The sequence below is a fragment of the Rousettus aegyptiacus genome, unplaced genomic scaffold (assembly GCF_014176215.1).
Source record: "Rousettus aegyptiacus isolate mRouAeg1 unplaced genomic scaffold, mRouAeg1.p scaffold_m13_p_2, whole genome shotgun sequence".
NCBI classification, from domain to species: domain Eukaryota; kingdom Metazoa; phylum Chordata; class Mammalia; order Chiroptera; family Pteropodidae; genus Rousettus; species Rousettus aegyptiacus.
In genome coordinates, this window is record NW_023416295.1 from 146252367 (window position 1) to 146270603 (window position 18237).

Genomic DNA, 18237 nt, shown 5'->3' on the forward strand with positions numbered 1-18237 from the left:
ACAACTTTTTTTTTTATAAGTAGAAGTGCCCAGAAAACTTAGAAAGAGGGGGAAAAAAATAGCTGTTGAATACATGTTGCATAGATATGCAAAGTCACCTGAATGAGGCAGAATGCTTCCTCAGCCACGACTCAATTATAACTGCACCAATTATTTTAAGATAACAAAACAATAAATTAGGCAAAAAGCAACGTTCAGCCTAGAAATAGAAGAATCATTGAGGTAAAGTATTGGCAGAGTCCATCCTAGCATTGTCCAGGAAAGAGGAGATGAGACTAATGGATTTTGAGTATTCCAGCCTTGTTGGTAAGGCAAATGCTAGTAGAAAGATGGCAAGTTGGCAAGTAACCAACAACAACATCTTGTTATGTCAGGTTAGTTCCATTAAACATGAGACTATCTCTTTCCATTCTGTTTACTCGATCAACAAGCAACCATCAAATTATGATCTGGCTTCCTAAGTAGATATCCCTACAGAGACATAATACTGCCTCGACGAAACCCATAATAAACATGGTCCTTGTGACACTGAAATTTTTAAAATTGGTGTTATTTTATACATCAGTCTCTCTAAACTTGGTTAATGTGAGTCAGTCCTTAAAAACTAGATCCACTCTTCTAGAGACAATGCAAGACTGAGGAACCTGACTCTGGGCATAAGTAACTAAGGTCATCCTGTGCAATTTCCACTAAACTTCCCTGGTAGTGATACCCTGATGTTGCTGTTAGTTGCAAGCAAGCATTCTACATTTCTACAAGGAACAAATCAAAAATTCTGTCTGTACTCAATGGTTCCTTTCAGGCTCCACCGAAAGACTCATAAATTGGAAAGGAACCAGGGGAAAGCAACAAACATGATGTTTGATTAACTACTTGTTTTAATCCTGGAAAATACAAGGCTGAGGGAAAGAGAAGTGGGCAGAGCCATAGGACTTCAGAAAAGAATGACCCTCGCCATGCCTAAGTAGACTATGGACTCCAATTACCACCACTTCATAAACATGGTGCACTCCTTGGCACTGTTTTAGGAACACTGAGAATCTTACTAAATTTATTATCATTTCCTGCATAATATATAATAGCACCGCTTGTTGTCCATGACTGCTATTGATCATGTGGAAACTACTGTGCCAAGTTATAAAATGCTATCATTCACTTTGAATTTACTGCAGAAACTTTACAATAAGTACCTGTCTCACAGTGATTTGAACAACTTAATCTACTCATAGAGATCTTGTATCCTGTCCTCTGGTTCCTTGAGACATCATTTCTGATGTTAACTAACTAGAACATCTGATCCTACTCTTAAGTCAGATTTTTTTCACTGCAAGAATGCAAGTAACCAACAAAAGCTCCTCACGAGGCTCAGAGAAAGGAAGTAGTTAAATGATAAAAATGTGAAATGTTATGCAGCAAGCTGTGTACAATTAACTAGAATTCAAATATACACCTTGTTCCAATCCAAGCCATTTATCAGATAAAAATAGTCTGCTACAAGAATGTCATGATTAATGAGGTGAGACTCCAGCTAATTACTGTTTCCTCCAGAAGTAATTAGGTTGGCATTGCTAATCAAGATGAATGAACACTCTGACCTGCTTTTTTAAATGTAAAACTATGAGCCGCTACTGCAATAACATCATTTAGTTCAGGCAATGTAGTCTTTATTAGGCTTGTAGTTTGATTAAATTCTTTTGTTACACCAGGCTTTCCACACATGAACAGATGAATGCCGTGATGTTCAAAGAGTTTTTCACCCTTAATTAAAGACTGAAAAGGCTTGTTCAATTCACAGGGCAATACATAGGACAGCTCTAAATTGATAGCTTTTAAGTAGAGAATAACAGAAAGAGTCTTAGGGCTTGTCCAGCTGTGAGAGGTTTCCTCCTCCTACTGTAATTCCACTTATTACAGTTGAGAAATGAATGTGAAATACTTTTATTATATTTTATTAAACAGCTTTTTCGTTTGATCACAGCCTCTTTTAAGGAACACAATGCATATATCTGTACTTACTTATTTTTTTAATGCAATTAATAAGGGGAGGAGAGTATAGCAGATTCAATGCCATTAATAGAACAAACTGCAGTGAGGAACGGAGGTCTGTAAAGGCAGGCAGGGTCCAACCTCTGATTCCGGCGGTTTGTGTTAGAGTGACTAGCATCTCATACTAAAAGTGATGGTGACGTGAAACAATATTTTCTTGAGGTGATTATATTTCACTTCCTTTTGAGCAAAGGGGTTAACTCCTTGATTAGTAAGCTAAGTTTATATCAGATAAACTCTGAAGATGATCTCTTATTAATTTCTTACCAAAATGTCGATACCTCTGTCTCCAAATTACTTTGCTAGAAGCTTGTCTCAGATCTTCACAACCTTATCAATTCCACACACTTAATAGATTTTCATCTGCCTCCTCTACGTTTACTTTTTCACAAATTTCCATTTTCTGATTCCTAATGTTTTTCTATAGTTATTCCAAAAGGGTGGGAATATCCTCTCCACTCTTCCTCTGCCAGTTGGTTTATATTTCCACTTGCCAGGTTGGGAAATCCTATTTTTATATCTTCTACTTAATTATATTCCCAGTCTAGAATGTGCTGTCTCCTCTTTGATTGACATGTTTGGACCTCCTGCTGCTTTGTTTTTCTCTGTAATTTTGTATACAGGAGGATAAAATAATCTTAAATTTTGACACCTTGTCTAGGCCTAAGAATCAGTTACTTTTTCAGGGTTTTTCCTTGTTGTAGAATTTTATAAACGGCTTTTAGGATTAGTCATTTCCATTTTTAAAGAATTCTGTCTTCATTTAGAAAGATATGAATACGGCTGACCTGCAGGTCCTACAGTGTCTGTTCTCCTGAACGCCTTTTGACAAGCAACAGAAGACAGCCATTCTAAGCCCCACGCCTGACAGAGGCACAGAGATGGAAAATGGGCCACAGTGGTGCACAAAGCCTCATTGTGCAAACAGAAAGCCTAGACACCAATGCCTGCAGCACCAGGATAGGTAAATGTGTCAGGACATGCCCCGCTGCTTGAGGGTAATTGTCAGGGTGTCATTATACACGACACTTCATTCTCTTTCCTAATTTTCCAGTTGGGTTTTGAATTTGTCATAGTTCCGTGTCATTTACTTTACTCCATCATTATTCTACACCAGGCTGCCTTTCTTAAATGTGGCTCCCCTCACATCTACGGGCAGCGTTAGATTTCATCCTAGGATGTTGTATTAAATAGCTCCCAAGCTTTTTTAGACTTGTCTCTCGGGTTCTCTCTTTTCCTTGGTGCCTGTCTGTTTAGCACAAGGATAGCTCCTGTTCTGCCTGATAAACCCAAGCTGGTATCTTGTGCTTTCTGCCATGTGTTATTTAATTAAAACATGTAGTTCTTTCTTGGTCTTCTAAATAGTGCTGGCACCATGGTAGTTGCTGAGACTCAGGGCAGAAGTAGGACTTAACACAGGGCTCTTGACCTTGATTTAGCCTTTTACAGTTTCAGAAATTTTGTTGTTTTTTTTTTATGTAGTCTCAACTCCCTGGTGAGAATTAAAATAAACTTTTGAGTTCAGGTATAGTGCCAAGGGCTTCCAATATGTATTCCTAAGGATACAATATATACGAGAAATTCTCATTGACTAAATTATACATTCAAAAAAAAAAAAACCTCAGAAGAAATTTTCTATGAAAAAATAATATCGTTAAGCTGGGATCCTCATCTATCTTTGGGTCAAATTTATATAGCAAAAATGAAGTTAAATATTAAACATGTAAAAATATCCATCAATAATGTAATTTATAATATTACCCTTTCTTTTATTTTAAAAAAAAATATCATCAGATTTAATTGGATTATTCAGATTTTTTCCAACTCTGCACTTCACCAGTCAGTTTTGAAGATATTATAAGGGAAATAAAAGTTAATCTAATCCTTCTCAAGATCCCTGTTCGACACAGATTTCCCCTGTTTCCAACTCAAGACTGTAAGTTTTGTGATTCAATTTCTTAATTATAAGGCAAGATTTTTTTAACTGACTTTTACTGAATTCATAAAAAGGTATAAATATTTACTAAATAATAGCAGTTGAACCTGAGAGTCATAATTTCTTGGAGTGAGCAAAAAGAAAATTCTATTAAGGTAGCAGTGATGAGTTTAGAAAGTTTGGTTCTCTTTTCTCATGCTATTATTTTATGGGTGGACTAAGGATAGAAAACAGTGGTTTCTTGATTAAAATAGGAGAGTGAGAAAGCCAGGAATTTGTACAATACCAGCCTACCAGGGCCAAGACATGAACCTAGCCAACAGCAGAGGGTTGAGCAGGTAAGCAGGGTAAATACACAGAAAGAAATGGTGAATTATGTCTCGGTTTAGCCAACTTTCAGCACTAGGGTTGCAAGATATGGTGGAGGGTCCTAGTATAGTAGATGGAATCTAGGGAACAATTGATATTTGGAAGTTTTAAGATCAATTATTTCTAATCTAAGTCCATCTATCCATTTAAATTACAGCCACTAGGAAACAGAAGACTAAGAACAGCAAGGGCCCTATCACCTTGCTAAGGTTCAAGAGCAGGGCCGGAGAACCTTGGGAGGAGACTATAAGACAAAATCAAAGACACCACAACATTAACCCAGTGCCTGCTGCTCGAGTACACACAGGAAAAGTGGTGACTCGCCAGAGCAACCTAGAAGCCTGCAGAGGTTTAGTCATCTGTTCAACAATTTTTAAATAAATATCCACAATGTGTACTGCAAAAATGAGGCCTCTAAGCATCATACAGTTTACAAATGAGTGGAGAGATCAATAAAAGTCCTAGCAATAATAAACTATGAAAATGCTGTAGGGGAATAACTAGGGTCCCTAACATATGCTGAGATAGGGAGAAACAGGTATCAGAAAACGTCCCTGAAGAAACTTGTGTTTAAGCTTGTAATAGATCTAGAGTCCGATCTGCTGCAAAGAAGAACCAGGGCAGCTCCAGAGACCCACATTCAACCACACCTACCAGATTCCTAAAAGAGAGTGTGATAGAGGAAGTCGGGGAAATATACACTATTATCAGCTAGGGATCCGACCATAAACAATTATGTGGAAACCTTGATCCTAGTGAACTCATGTAAGCAGAGACTAATACTTTCTTCTTGGACGATAAGCAATTTAAGCAATCCAGACTTGAATTCATCAAAGGATGTTCTATGAGTCATTAGCCCCATAGAATACTCCATGTCAAAGGGATTATATGGTCAGTTGCTTTTGGAAAACTTCGAATACTCTGTTACCATCTCTTTAATAGTTACAAATAAAAACATATATTTAATTAAATGTATTTTATCTAATTTATTAAGTTATTAGTTATATATACTTATGTAGTTATATTTATATTATTTATATATTTATATTAATTTGCTTAAATATATAAATAAGAATGTAGTAATATATACATAATTAATGCACTAAAAAGATTCACAATTGAAAAATGTGCTTGAATTATATAATCATGATAATTCACAAATTTATTTAACCATGGAGCTCATTTTCATGTAAAAACTATTAATATTTCTAGAATTAGTTTTCTATACATCATACTTTAAGAAACAGTGTCCTAAACTAGGCATCAGCAAACTTTTTCTGTAAAGGGCCAGATAGTAAATATTTGGGGCTTTTGAGGGCTGTAAAATCTCTGCAGCAACTAATCAATTCTACCGTTGTAGTGCAAAAACAGTCACAGATAATATGTAAATAAATGGACATGGCTGTTTTCTAATAAAATTTTAGTTATAAAAACAGGCATTATGCCAGATTTGGCTCACAGGCCATAGTTTGCTGTGCCTTGTTATAGACAATTACTCATTACCATAGGTCCCGCACAAGAATTTTCTCTTAGCTATCCAGTGACTGGTATGCTGGTGAGGAAAGAGTGGTAGCCAGCCTCAGTAGAGACGATCTGAGGCATACATTAGCCAGACAGAACTTAATGAGTAGAAGGAGAAAGCCCAAGAGATTACACAAATGAAAACAAAATATTTTAATGTATTTGCCGAATACATGATAGCTCTATCACTTAGTGCCATACACTATCATGTCCTTGGCCAGATTCCTTAACAGCATTTTCCTTGGTAGAGAGAGTGGGCAAGAAAGCAAAGATCGGGGAGTAAGAAGAGCACAGGATATTAACATTAATACAGTCAAAATACAGATCATTTCCATTATCACAAGAATCCTTCTTGTTGCCCACTTACAATCACACCCACTTGCCTTCTGCCCACACCTCCTCCTTAAGCCCCAGTAACCCCTAATCTGTTCTCCATTTCCATAATTTTGTCATTTTAAGAATGTTATATAAATGGAATAGTGCAATATGTAATTCTTTGGATACTAGTTGTTTTCATTGAACATAACTCCAGATTCATCCAGGTTTTGGGGTGTATCAATAGTCTATTCTTTTTTATTGTTGAATAATATTCCATGGTACAAATGTACCACAATTTGTTCAACCACTAACCTGTTGTAAGATATTTTAGTTATTTCAGTTTCTGGCTACTGTTAATAAAGCTGCTATGGACATTCACACAGAGGTTTTTGTATGAACATGTCACATAGTCTAACTTAAAGCAAGGTGAGAATTTCTTCCAGTCCACCTTGAGCCTTGACAAGGGGGTAGATGTATTTATTACCTTGCTACAGAAGAATGAAGTTTAGGGACCAATAATTCGATCTACCACAGAGGAGATACCTCCAGCTCTCAGCTACCAAAAATAATGGAGCAAAACCTTGCTTGAACGTGTTCCTTTATAAATCTTTGTAGAGTTTCCAAGGAATATGAACCTAAAAGTGGGACAGTAGGTTATAGGGCATGGGCATGTTTCTCCAAACACTGCTTGGCTGCTGTCTTCAATGACTATGCCTGTTAACACTCCCAGAAGCAATATAAAGGAGTTCCTGTCTCTTCACGATCTTGCTAACACTCAATATTTACCTACTCTTTTCACTTTTGATTTTCTGATATGTATAAAGTGGTATTTCATTGTTGTTTTAATTTGCATATCTTAGATTATAGATGAGTTCATAAACCTGCTACCATTTAATCTGTACAGTCTAAATTGTCTATTCATATGTGTTGCTCTTCTTTTTTTCTGTTTGCTGCTTATTTTTTGTAGATTTTCAGGAATTCTTTCCATTTTTGTATGTCAAACCTTCATCAGTTTAACATGCTAGAATGTTTTTTTCCATTCCACCACCTGTTTGTTAATATTGTCTGTAATGTCCTTTATTGAACAGAAATCCATAATTTTGATGTAATTGAGTGTATTAAATTTTTACTTGAATTCAAAAAGAATCCACTTTTATAAGTGTTGAAAGATAAGAATCTAGCAATATTTTCTTCCATTTTAGTAAGCTTTATTTTTTACAGCATTTTGTACCAAATAGTTTGTATTTTTCCCCATTAATTTGTGATGCTGCATTTATTGTATGTTGAGTTCTCATATTTAAATAAATCTATTTCTGAGAACTTTATACTCCATTCATCAATTTGCTTATTCATGAGTCAGACCAAACTATTTTATTTCCAATAGCTATAAAGTATGACAATATCCTGTAGGACAAGAATCTCAATTATGTTCTTTTTCAAGGTTGATGTAGCTGTTTATTAACATTACTATATATTTTATAATGTGTTTGGCAAGCTTCTCAAAAATCCAGTTGGAAATCATCATTTCGTTCGTAGATTAACTGGGGAAGAATTAACATGTTTTCGTAGAGGAGTCATCTCATCTGTCAACAAGGAATATTGTTTCATTTATTGTAATCTTTTACGTCCTCTAATAGGATTACAAATTATCTTACTAAGTTCTTATACATTCTTTAATAGTTTGATTCATAGATATAGCATGGTCTTTATTATGATGTGTATATTATCTTATATTTTATTAAATTTATAGTTGATTATTGTTAATTAGAACACTGGTTTTTGTTAAATCTTTTATCTAGAAAATTTGCTGAACTCTTATTAACATTATTCCCAATAACTTTTTTTTGTTGATTCTGTGGGTTTTCTATGAAGATCATATCATTTGCAAATGACTACTTTCTTCCAAACTCTATTCATATACGTTTTTCTTAGCTTATAGCATTGAACATGACTTCCAAAATTATGTTAAACAAGTGTATTGATAGTGGTTATCTTGTCTTGTTCTTAATCTTAATGGGCATGTAGCTAAATTTTCTCCAGGATGTATAATATATTCTAAAAGTTTTTAGTACATATCCTTTATCAAAATCAAAAAATCCCTTCCATTCTTGATTTTATAAGATTTTTAAAAATATATATTAATACTGAACTTAGTCAAATGTTTTTTTCTGCTTCTATTGAGATGATAACTTTTTTGTTCCATATGTGTGGAAAATTATACCGTCTTTTCTGATTGTATACCATTCTGGCATTCCTGGGATAAAATAATAACGATGTACTTTTTGATGCATTGTTGTGTTGAATTCAACTAGCTAATACGTTACTTAGGATTTTTACATCTATGTTCAAACACTAAGTTATGTGTGTCAAATATATAGATATAGATATATATTACTATATTATGCAGTTTTGAAATTAAAGTTCTAGTTGTATAAAATAAGTTAAGCAGCTCTAAATTGTTTTTTTTTATAGAACAATAAGATAAGGATTATCATATTCTTAAAATTTTGGTAAAACTTCTCTGAAAAATTGTCTGAACCTGAAGATTTTGGGATAGAAGATATATGATTTCTATTTCCATTTTGTTCAACTAGTTATTTATTTTTTCTCTTTCTTCTTGCCCCATTTTTGTCATTTTATTTTTTCATTTGTAATCAAATTTATTTGCATGTAGTCGTTCATACTTTTTAATCTCATATCTATAATCATGTCATTTTATTTTTTACTTTATTTGTACCTCTTCTACCTTATTAACCCTTTCATAAAAATATCTTTAAATTTTGTTAATCTCCATTTTTTTGTCATCTATTTCATTGATTTCTGCCTTTATGCTTTTTATTTTCTTAACTCTTAGAAAGGTCTCCTCTGTTCATATTTGCCAAACTTCTTGAACTGAGTGTTTACTCATTTATTTTTAATAAAACTTCCCCCAAGCTACTGTTTTACCATGTTATGCATATTTCATCACGTAAATTTTCATTATTCATCAAGTCTAATTATTTATCTATTTTCTTAAGATTTTATACTTTACTATTATAAGGATGTTTGTAGTAATATTGATTTCTGATATATAGACATTTAAAAGCTACTGTTTTATTATTGATTGGTAGACTGAAAATATGGTCAGTGTGATTCCTTGGAATGTACTAAATTTCCTTTAAGAGTCACAGTTCTTATGTATGTCTCTTGCATTCTTTACAAGAATACATATTTACTGATTTTTTAATAAATCTATGTAAATATGTAGAATTATAATCTAAAAATAATACCTATGACATCTATAAAATTTTATATCTAATAATACATTTCATATATGTTTAAGCAAATTAATTATCCTATTCCACATAATTTGTATTGTCTCTGATTTATCAGTCACTGAGAAGTTAATTAAAAACTCCAACTGTGATTATTGAGTCATCTGTCTCACCTCATAAATCTATCACTTGTTATTTTGTATACTTTTAACCTAAATTGTTAAGTACATATGTTTTTTTATCATCGTATCTTTTTATCTATTTTTCTTTTATGTCATGTACAATAGCTCTTTTTATCTTTTATGACTTTGGCTTTGAATTCTATTTGTCCAATATTAAAGTTGTTTCCTCAGAGTATTCATTTTAGTTTGTATTGACCTGGAAATATTTTTGCTGCTTTAAAACTTCCATGTATAATAGACTATATATTGCTCTATTTTTATCATAATATGAGATACTTCTGCCATTAATTTCATGTTTTCTGTTTAGTATATTTTTATACTTCATCCCTACCTTTCTGTCTTCTGTTAAGTAAGTTAAAATTTCTTCTACTACATAAAATTTTAGACATTTTATTTGTAATTTCTGGTGGATACCCATATCTTACTGAGACATATATTCATGTTCACTTATTCACATCAATTTACTGAACTTTCAATACTTAAGAATATTTTCCTACAGAAATCTCCTTTGGAAGAACTTTGTCTTAGCAATCACTTTCGGGATATGACACCAAAATCACAGGCAACAAAAGCAAAAATAAAGTCCTCATAATACAGCCAACTACAAAGTTCTACTCAGGAAAAGAAACAACAAAATGAAAAGGCAACCTACAAAATGGGAGAAGATACTGGCAAATCATATACCTGATAAGTCATTAACATCAAAAATATATAAGAAACTGATATAACTCAATAGCAAAAACACAAATAATCTAACTAAAAGATGGGCCAAGGACCTGAATAGACATTTTTCCGAAGAAGACAAACAAATGGGCCAGCAGGTAAATGAAAGGTGCTCAGCATCATTCATCATCGAAATGCAAATTACAACCACAGCGTGATGTCATCTCACACCTGTTAGATTATCTATTATCAAAAAGACAGGAGATAAAAAATGCTGGCAAGAATGGAGAAAAGGGAACCTTATGCACTATTGGTGGGAATGTAAATTGGTATAGCCACTATGAAAAACAGTATGAAGTTTCTTCAAAAAAATAAAAATAAAAATAGAATACCATATGATCCAGCAATCTCACTTCTGGGTATATATCTGAAGGTAATGAAATAACCATTTCAAAAGGCTATCTCTATCCCTATGTTCATTGCTGCATTATTTGCAATAGCCAAGACATGGAAACAAACTAAGTGTATATCAACAGATGAATAAATAAAGAAGTTTTTCTATATAAGTACAATGTTATTCAGCCATAAAAAAAAAATAGAATCCTGCCATTTGCAACAACATGATAGACTTTGAAGACATTATGCTAAGTGAAATAAGTCAGACAGAGAAAAATAGATACTGGATAATCTCATTTATATGTATAAAATAGAAAAAGAAAGAAAGAAAAAGGAACTCACAGAAACAGGGAGTAGATTGGTGGTTGTCAGGAGCAGGGTCTTGGGAATGGCTGAATGTGATCAAAAGATACAAATTTTCAGTTATAAGATGAATAAGTTCTGCAGATCCAATGTACAGTATGGTGCAATGGTTAACAATACTGTATTGTTGTATATTTTCGAGTTGCTGAGAGTAAATCTTAAAAGTTCTCACCATGAAAAAAAATGGCAACTAAGTGCAGTGATGGATGTTTTAAATAAACTTATTGTGGTAACCATTTTATAATATATATCTTTGTGAAAACATCACACCATATAGAAATGTAATAAACTTACACAATGTTATATATCATTTATATCTCAATAAAGCTGGAGTTGGGGGAGAATGTTTTCTCACAAATATATTCTCCCTCAGGTTGCTGTACCCTATTTATTCCTAGCCATGTTAATATATCCTAGAATTTAGTTCTGAATTATAATAAAATTATAATTTGTTTCTTTATGAGGAAACTTTTCTTGTTTAGATCATAATAAACTTTCCTAAGTTATTTATAACACATACTTCATACATCAATCAAAGCATCCTCCTGGACTTACTTCTTTCCCTCTTGGAGTATTTTTCCAAAAGAATTTTAGAATTTGGTCTTTATGTGTCAAAATTTCTAAGGTTATGTCATGAACAAAACTATCTTTATCATGATCTTGCATTTAAAAGATAGTTTAGCCGAATATAAAATTATACTTGGGACAGACTTTGGAATTGGACAGATCTGGACTTACATCCATTATCTGCCACTATCCATATTACCTTTAACAAATTGCTTAACATCATCTGTGATCCTCACTTTCCTCATGTTTAATGAAAGAATGCTAATGTCTAATACATTAGCATTATCAGGGCAATTGATGACGCACACAAGGTAATTGAAATGTTATATTAACCGGGGACTTAATAAATGGTAATTGGTTTTTTAAAGACACTATAGTTTGGGAGGAAAAGAAATGGCATAAATGATAAAGGCTCTGTTCATCCCTCTGGCGACCAAATCAAAGTTGTGACAGAAACAAGGGGCAACAGCAAGGAAAAATCACCTGAGATGAACAAGCCACACCACTAGGGAGAGATCCAAGATATTACCCTGCAACGGCAGAAGGTAGGATGGGGCAAGGACGTGGGGCTACCCAGTCTCGAGCAGCTGAGTGAGACCAAGGCTGCAGCCATGGCAGACTCCTTTTAAAGGGGCCACGTCCACAGTGGATTTTCCCGGTGACGGACCTGCTCACTCTGAGCACAAGTACCGATTCGGCTGTGCGCAGAGGGCACTAGGGACTTACAGGGAGACATTGTCAGATTGAGGGCCAAGGAGAGATTCACTCTGTACAGAAGTGCCAGTGGTATCCATTGTTCCCTGTTGAGACCTCCCCTCTACCAGTGCACCAAACAGCACCACCATAGCCATGACATCATCAGACTTGGTGACAGAAGTCGCTCTGCCCAGAAGATTCCCTGAAACTCCACCTCCCTGAACTCGTGGACCCATCCAAGCCACATCCAGGTGTATCCTCAGTGAGCCAGGTGCTTCTTGGTGAGCAGCACCTAGACTCACACTGGAGGCAGCTGGCCTCAGTTTCTGTTGTGGCCTTTTGAGGCAACTATAAGCACAGCATCTGTGGATTGCTTGCTAAATCTTAACAGGTAGCCCCAGAGGGGTACAAGCTGGGATAAAATTTGGCCTGCAGCTGAACCCCTCTCAGGACTGTGCTGCTGGACACCTATGTCACAAATCCACACTAATGAGACCGGGAGACTTAGGAGCTTTGCTTAGTACATAGAAAGAGGCATGAAGATACAGCCAAAATGGGAAGACAAAGAAGCAGAAGCCATATGAGAGAACAAAACAGAGATCCAGATATAATGGACTCAAGTAATATAACAGATGCAGAGTTCAAAACACTGGTTATAAATATGCTCAAAAAACTTTGGGGAAGTGTAGAGAACTTCAATGAAGTGGTAAAAAAACATAAAAATGGAAATGGAAATTATAAAAGGGAACCAGTCTGAAATGAAGAACACATTGTCTGAGGGAAAAAGTATATTAAATGGAATAAACAAAGTAATAAGCAAAGTGAATAAATAAGAGGATCAAATGCCTTATCTAGGGAACAAGAAAGCCAAGGACATGCAATCAGAACAGCAAGACATAAGATGCCAAGACGATAAAAATAACTTAAGGAGAATATGGGACAAATATTAAGGGTCCAAATACTCATCAAAGTAATTGAAGAAAATCAAGATGTCAAACAGCTGTTCGAAGAAATAATCATGGAAAACTTTCCTAATTTGATGAAGGAAATGGACATAAAATCCCAGGAAGCTCAGAGAATTCCAAAAATCAGGGATCCAAAGAAGTCCACACCAAGACACATCATAATTAAAATGCCAAAGGTTAAATACAAAGAAAGAATATTAAAAGCAACAAGAAAAAAACAGATAGTTACTTATAAGGGAACACCCATAAGACTGGCAGCTGATTTCTCAAAAGAAAGTATGCAGGACAGAAGGGCTTGGCAAAAACATTCAACAGAATGAAGACCAAGGATCTACAACCAAGAATAATTTATCCAGTAAAAGCTATCATTTAGAGTTGAAGCACAGATAAGAGCTTCCCAGACAAAAATAAGCTAAAGGAATTTATCACCACCAAGCCACTATTACAGGAAATGTTGGAGGGACTTCTTTAAGAAGAAAAAACATATATCAAAAACCAGAATAAAAAATAGTAACAACTACATTTCCATCTATAAGTACCTTAAACGGAAAAGAATTAAGTGCTCCAACCAAAAGATAGAGTGGCTGAAAGGGTAAGAAAACAAGACCCAAACATATGAAAAGGAAGGGGATGAAAAAAGATATTCCTTTGATGGAACTAGAAGGTATTTAAGTGGGATAGAGAAAGATAAACACTATATGATTTCACTTATATGCAGAATCTAAGAAATAAAAAGAACAAACTAATCAAAAACAGACTTACAGATATAGTGGACACTTTGGTATCAGACAGAGGGAGGGGTTGAGGGGCTGAGAGAATGGGATGAACGGTTAAAGAAGTACAAATTAGTAGCTGATGGATGGTCATGGTGATGGGGAGCATGGCATGGGGAATGCAGTTAGCATTAATACGTTGGCTAGGTGGAGGGTCAGGGGAGGGAGGGAGCAACTGGGGGGATCATTTTATGAACTATATAGATATCTAACCAATGTACTGTATGCTTGAAACTAATTTACATTAAAAAAATAAAAACACTATAGTTTGAAGTTATTTTCCTTCAACACATTGACAGTATTATTCCATTATCTTCTCGCTTCCAGTATTTCTACTGAGAAGTCTAATTCTAATCTGATATTTTTAATTTTGTGAATTATCTTTATATCTAGAACCTTTCAGAATTTTAAAACTTTTTCATTGAATTTGATGTTCTTAAATTTCACACCTCTCAGTATGAGTTTTTTCTTATTTATCCTATTTGGTACTCTATAAACTCTTTCATATAACAATTGTTTGTAGTTTCTTAATTCTGGAAAATCCATTGCCATTATTTCTCCAGGGTTTCCTGACTTTGAAATGCCACCATAGGTATACTGGCACTTCTCATTTACTTTTTTTATTCTTTTCTGTCACTTCTGGGAGATACTCTTAGATCAAGCTTCCAGTTTACTGATTTATTCTTTGTCTATAACCTTCAAGCTATTTATCTCTCATTGAAATTCTTTATTTTAACTTTTATAATTTTTATACCCATTGTTTCTACTTGGCTCTTTATAACTGCTCCTTTCTGCTTCACGTAACCAACATTCTTTCTTCTCTTTAAGAACATTTATATTTATGTTAAATTCTTAATCTGTCTGTTTCATTAATCCTGATTTGCCTATGATAAATAGTATCATTTGTTGTCACTATTTAGGCATATTGTGTTTCTAAGCCATCTGGCTATTATTGTGTTTTTCAGCTACCTGCTAATTGAAGCATATTTTATTCTAGAGGAATTGCCTGTCTTAGCTAAAATGTGAGAAGGGTGAAGTTCAGGCCTCAGCTTGTGCTCTCAGGTTTATGAAGAAGGGGTGATCTCACCACAGGCCAGGGAACTCACTGTCTTGACCTGTTCCATTTACTGCCCTCTTTCCTATGACCCAGATTCTCAGGGGATATTTCTACTCTTCTGACCTTGACATTGTTTTCTTCTGAGGGCTTTTCGTCCTTGAAATATTGACCTAATTTGGGATATGCAGGGGTAGGAAAATGAGAAGAAACGACTACTTAGGGGATAAGAAGCCATTGTTTGTCTGTTAGCTGATCCTCACTCAAGCCAGTCTCTGGCATTGCCCCGATGATGCCCTACAAACCTTTGAGATATTAAGCTGGCACTATCATATTTTCTGTTCCACAGTTACATGGGAGCAAATGATCTTTCCAGGACAATGTATCCAGAGGGAAATGTCCACAACTCAAAAGCACCCTGCTAACAAATTACCCAGCACACAAACACATATACACTAAAATCTTGCTAAGAACTTGTATCTATTTTTCTACTACATTAAATAGAAGAGTTTTTCCAGCCTAGTGAATAAATGAGAAAACTGAACCTATTTTCATAATTTTCCCCAAAATGTATTTCTACAAGTGTAAACATGTCACATTTAATAAATGGGTACACATCCCAGTCTATTAACCATGAGTAATGGGGGTAGAGAAGCTATCCAAAAAGACATATCGCCCATCCTTCAGACAAGGTAATCAAACCCAGCTTTAGTGTTCAGGTTGTTTCATGACGTAAGAGGTAATCACTATAGGGGACTTTCTCTGGAAGAGCAAAGTTTTCAACTTCTTGCCCTATATGCTCTAGGTGTAGACTCAGAAGTCCATCCTAAACAAGCTCTGAGCAATGCCCAGTGAGCAAGTTATAACCAAGAGGCCACCATACTCACTGTCACCTGAGAACCAAGCAGTGGGTAGGTCACACAGATAATCTAAGCTATTCATCTCTAGTGCTTGAGGAAATTGGTTTATTATTAACTGGGAAAATTTCTAGTTTTTCAGGTTACAAAGGAGAAGGAAATTTTTACCAATGTCTATTTCAAATATCAATTGCTGTGTAACAAATTAGTTCAAGATTCAGCAGCTTAAAACAACCAACATTTATCATTTCATAGTATCTATGAGTCAGGAATTCAATAAGCAGTTTAGCTGATTGGTAGACTCAAAGACTCTCAGGAAGTTCTAGCAAAGATGCCAGTAAGAATGCAATTATCTGAAAGCTTGCCTAGAGCTGGGGGATCTCCTTCACTTCCATTGTTGTTGGCCAGAGGCCTCAGCTTTGTGCTGGCTGTTGGCAAAAGACTTCAGTTCTTCGCCACATGAGCTGCTTGGGTGTCCTCACAACATGCTTGCTAGTTTTCCCTAGGGTAAGTAATTTGAGAAGAGAGTAAGGAAGAAGCCAAATACCTTTTATAACCTAGTCTCAGTTCTACACCGCCACTTCCATCATATTCAATATGTTAAAAGCAAGTCACTAAGGCCAGGCCACACAAAAGACGAGAGGTATTAATCTATGCCTCTCAAAGAAAAGGAAGTATTAAAGAATTCATGAACACTTTTTTTTTTTCAATCACCACTGAAACATTGAATAGTACAAATAAATGGTTTGATAAATGGTTTGTCTCCTTTGACCAATATAGATTTAACAGGTTTGGGACTTTCTTCGTAAATTAATTTAACAAAGAATTTGAGACATAAAAGCACCATGTCATGATATAGCAAATGAATATTATTCAATCATTTCTCTAAGCCTTTACAATATTGAAAAATGCTGAGTAATGTTAAAGACTCTAAGACATTAGAACTGCTTAGAAAAATTATCCAAAACTTTGAAATAAGGAAAAAGATGCCAGAATTTCTTTTCAGTGTCATACTGAAGCATTGTCTAGTAGATCTGCCCAAGGTTTATTTAATTTTCTAGTGGAATATATCTTTGTTTGATTCATTATTTACTGTTCATTAATAGTCACAGATTCTGAAAATAAATATTAATTTGTGAATTTTTGTCTGATAAGTGACAATTTCTCCCCAATAGAAAAAATAACCTTAATGCTTATGGTTCTATTGCTCTGTAAGACATAACTTGTTTTGTCTCTTATTTAGCAAGTTCATTTCATCACGTCTTTCATGAATGACTATATAAATATTTATTCCTTAAATTCTTCTTTAAACCAGCTTTACCTTCCAGCTAGATCCTTCATTTATGAGTTAAATAAATCTTTAACAGACTCTTACTTTATATTTGAACGAGTCACGTTTTTACCTTTCTGAAAAGTATGCTTTATTAATTTTATTAATCTGTGAGGATTTTCCCACTGAGATAGACTCATCTGGTGAAGTCTATTAAATTGTATTGTCCAAGAAGCATACCTTATGAGCTCTTTTCTCCCAGGAATATCTCTTCATGTGTCCTAGAGGGAATCCCAAGGACAATATAATTTTTCCTTCATTGATTCAGTTTTTTATGCTTCTGACTTTATGTCTCTATTTTTTTTCTGGCTATCATTCTGTCTATATTTTCTCCAATTTGTGGTTTGGGCCATGTCTTTTTTCACCATCCAGCCCAGGAAATAGTAAATGATGGATCATAGGCCAATTCCGACCCAGGTACTCTAGAGATCACTCTGTGCATCCAAATAAAAGTCCATATAGATTATATCCATTGGTTCTCTATATAAATGACTACTTTGACACATTTTCACTTCATATTTATGCAGGTCATACTTCTAATTTTTTGAAATATTTAATTAGACAGAATAAAATTACTGGAATTCCATTTTTGAAAAGTCAAATGATCACATGTGAAATTTTGGTTGTAAGCAGGGACGAATAGAGAATCTTCTCCAAAAAGTTATTGTATGTGTTTGTTTTTAGGGGATGACAAATGTAGCCTTAGACAATTTCATGTAATAGCTGATTTCATGAGGCAAACAAAACCTAGATGTATAGGATTAAATGCTACTTTATAAATCATTAAAACCATCCTAAAATCAATTTAAAAAATGGACTAGAAGCCACTGCACTTTGCTCTGAAGAGAAATAACATGCTGAGTAAGCAAGACAAATGTTACTCACTCTTTTCCAAAGTGAAATAACCTGCTGGGTCAGCACGGTGACAACTAAAACTCTAGAGCACA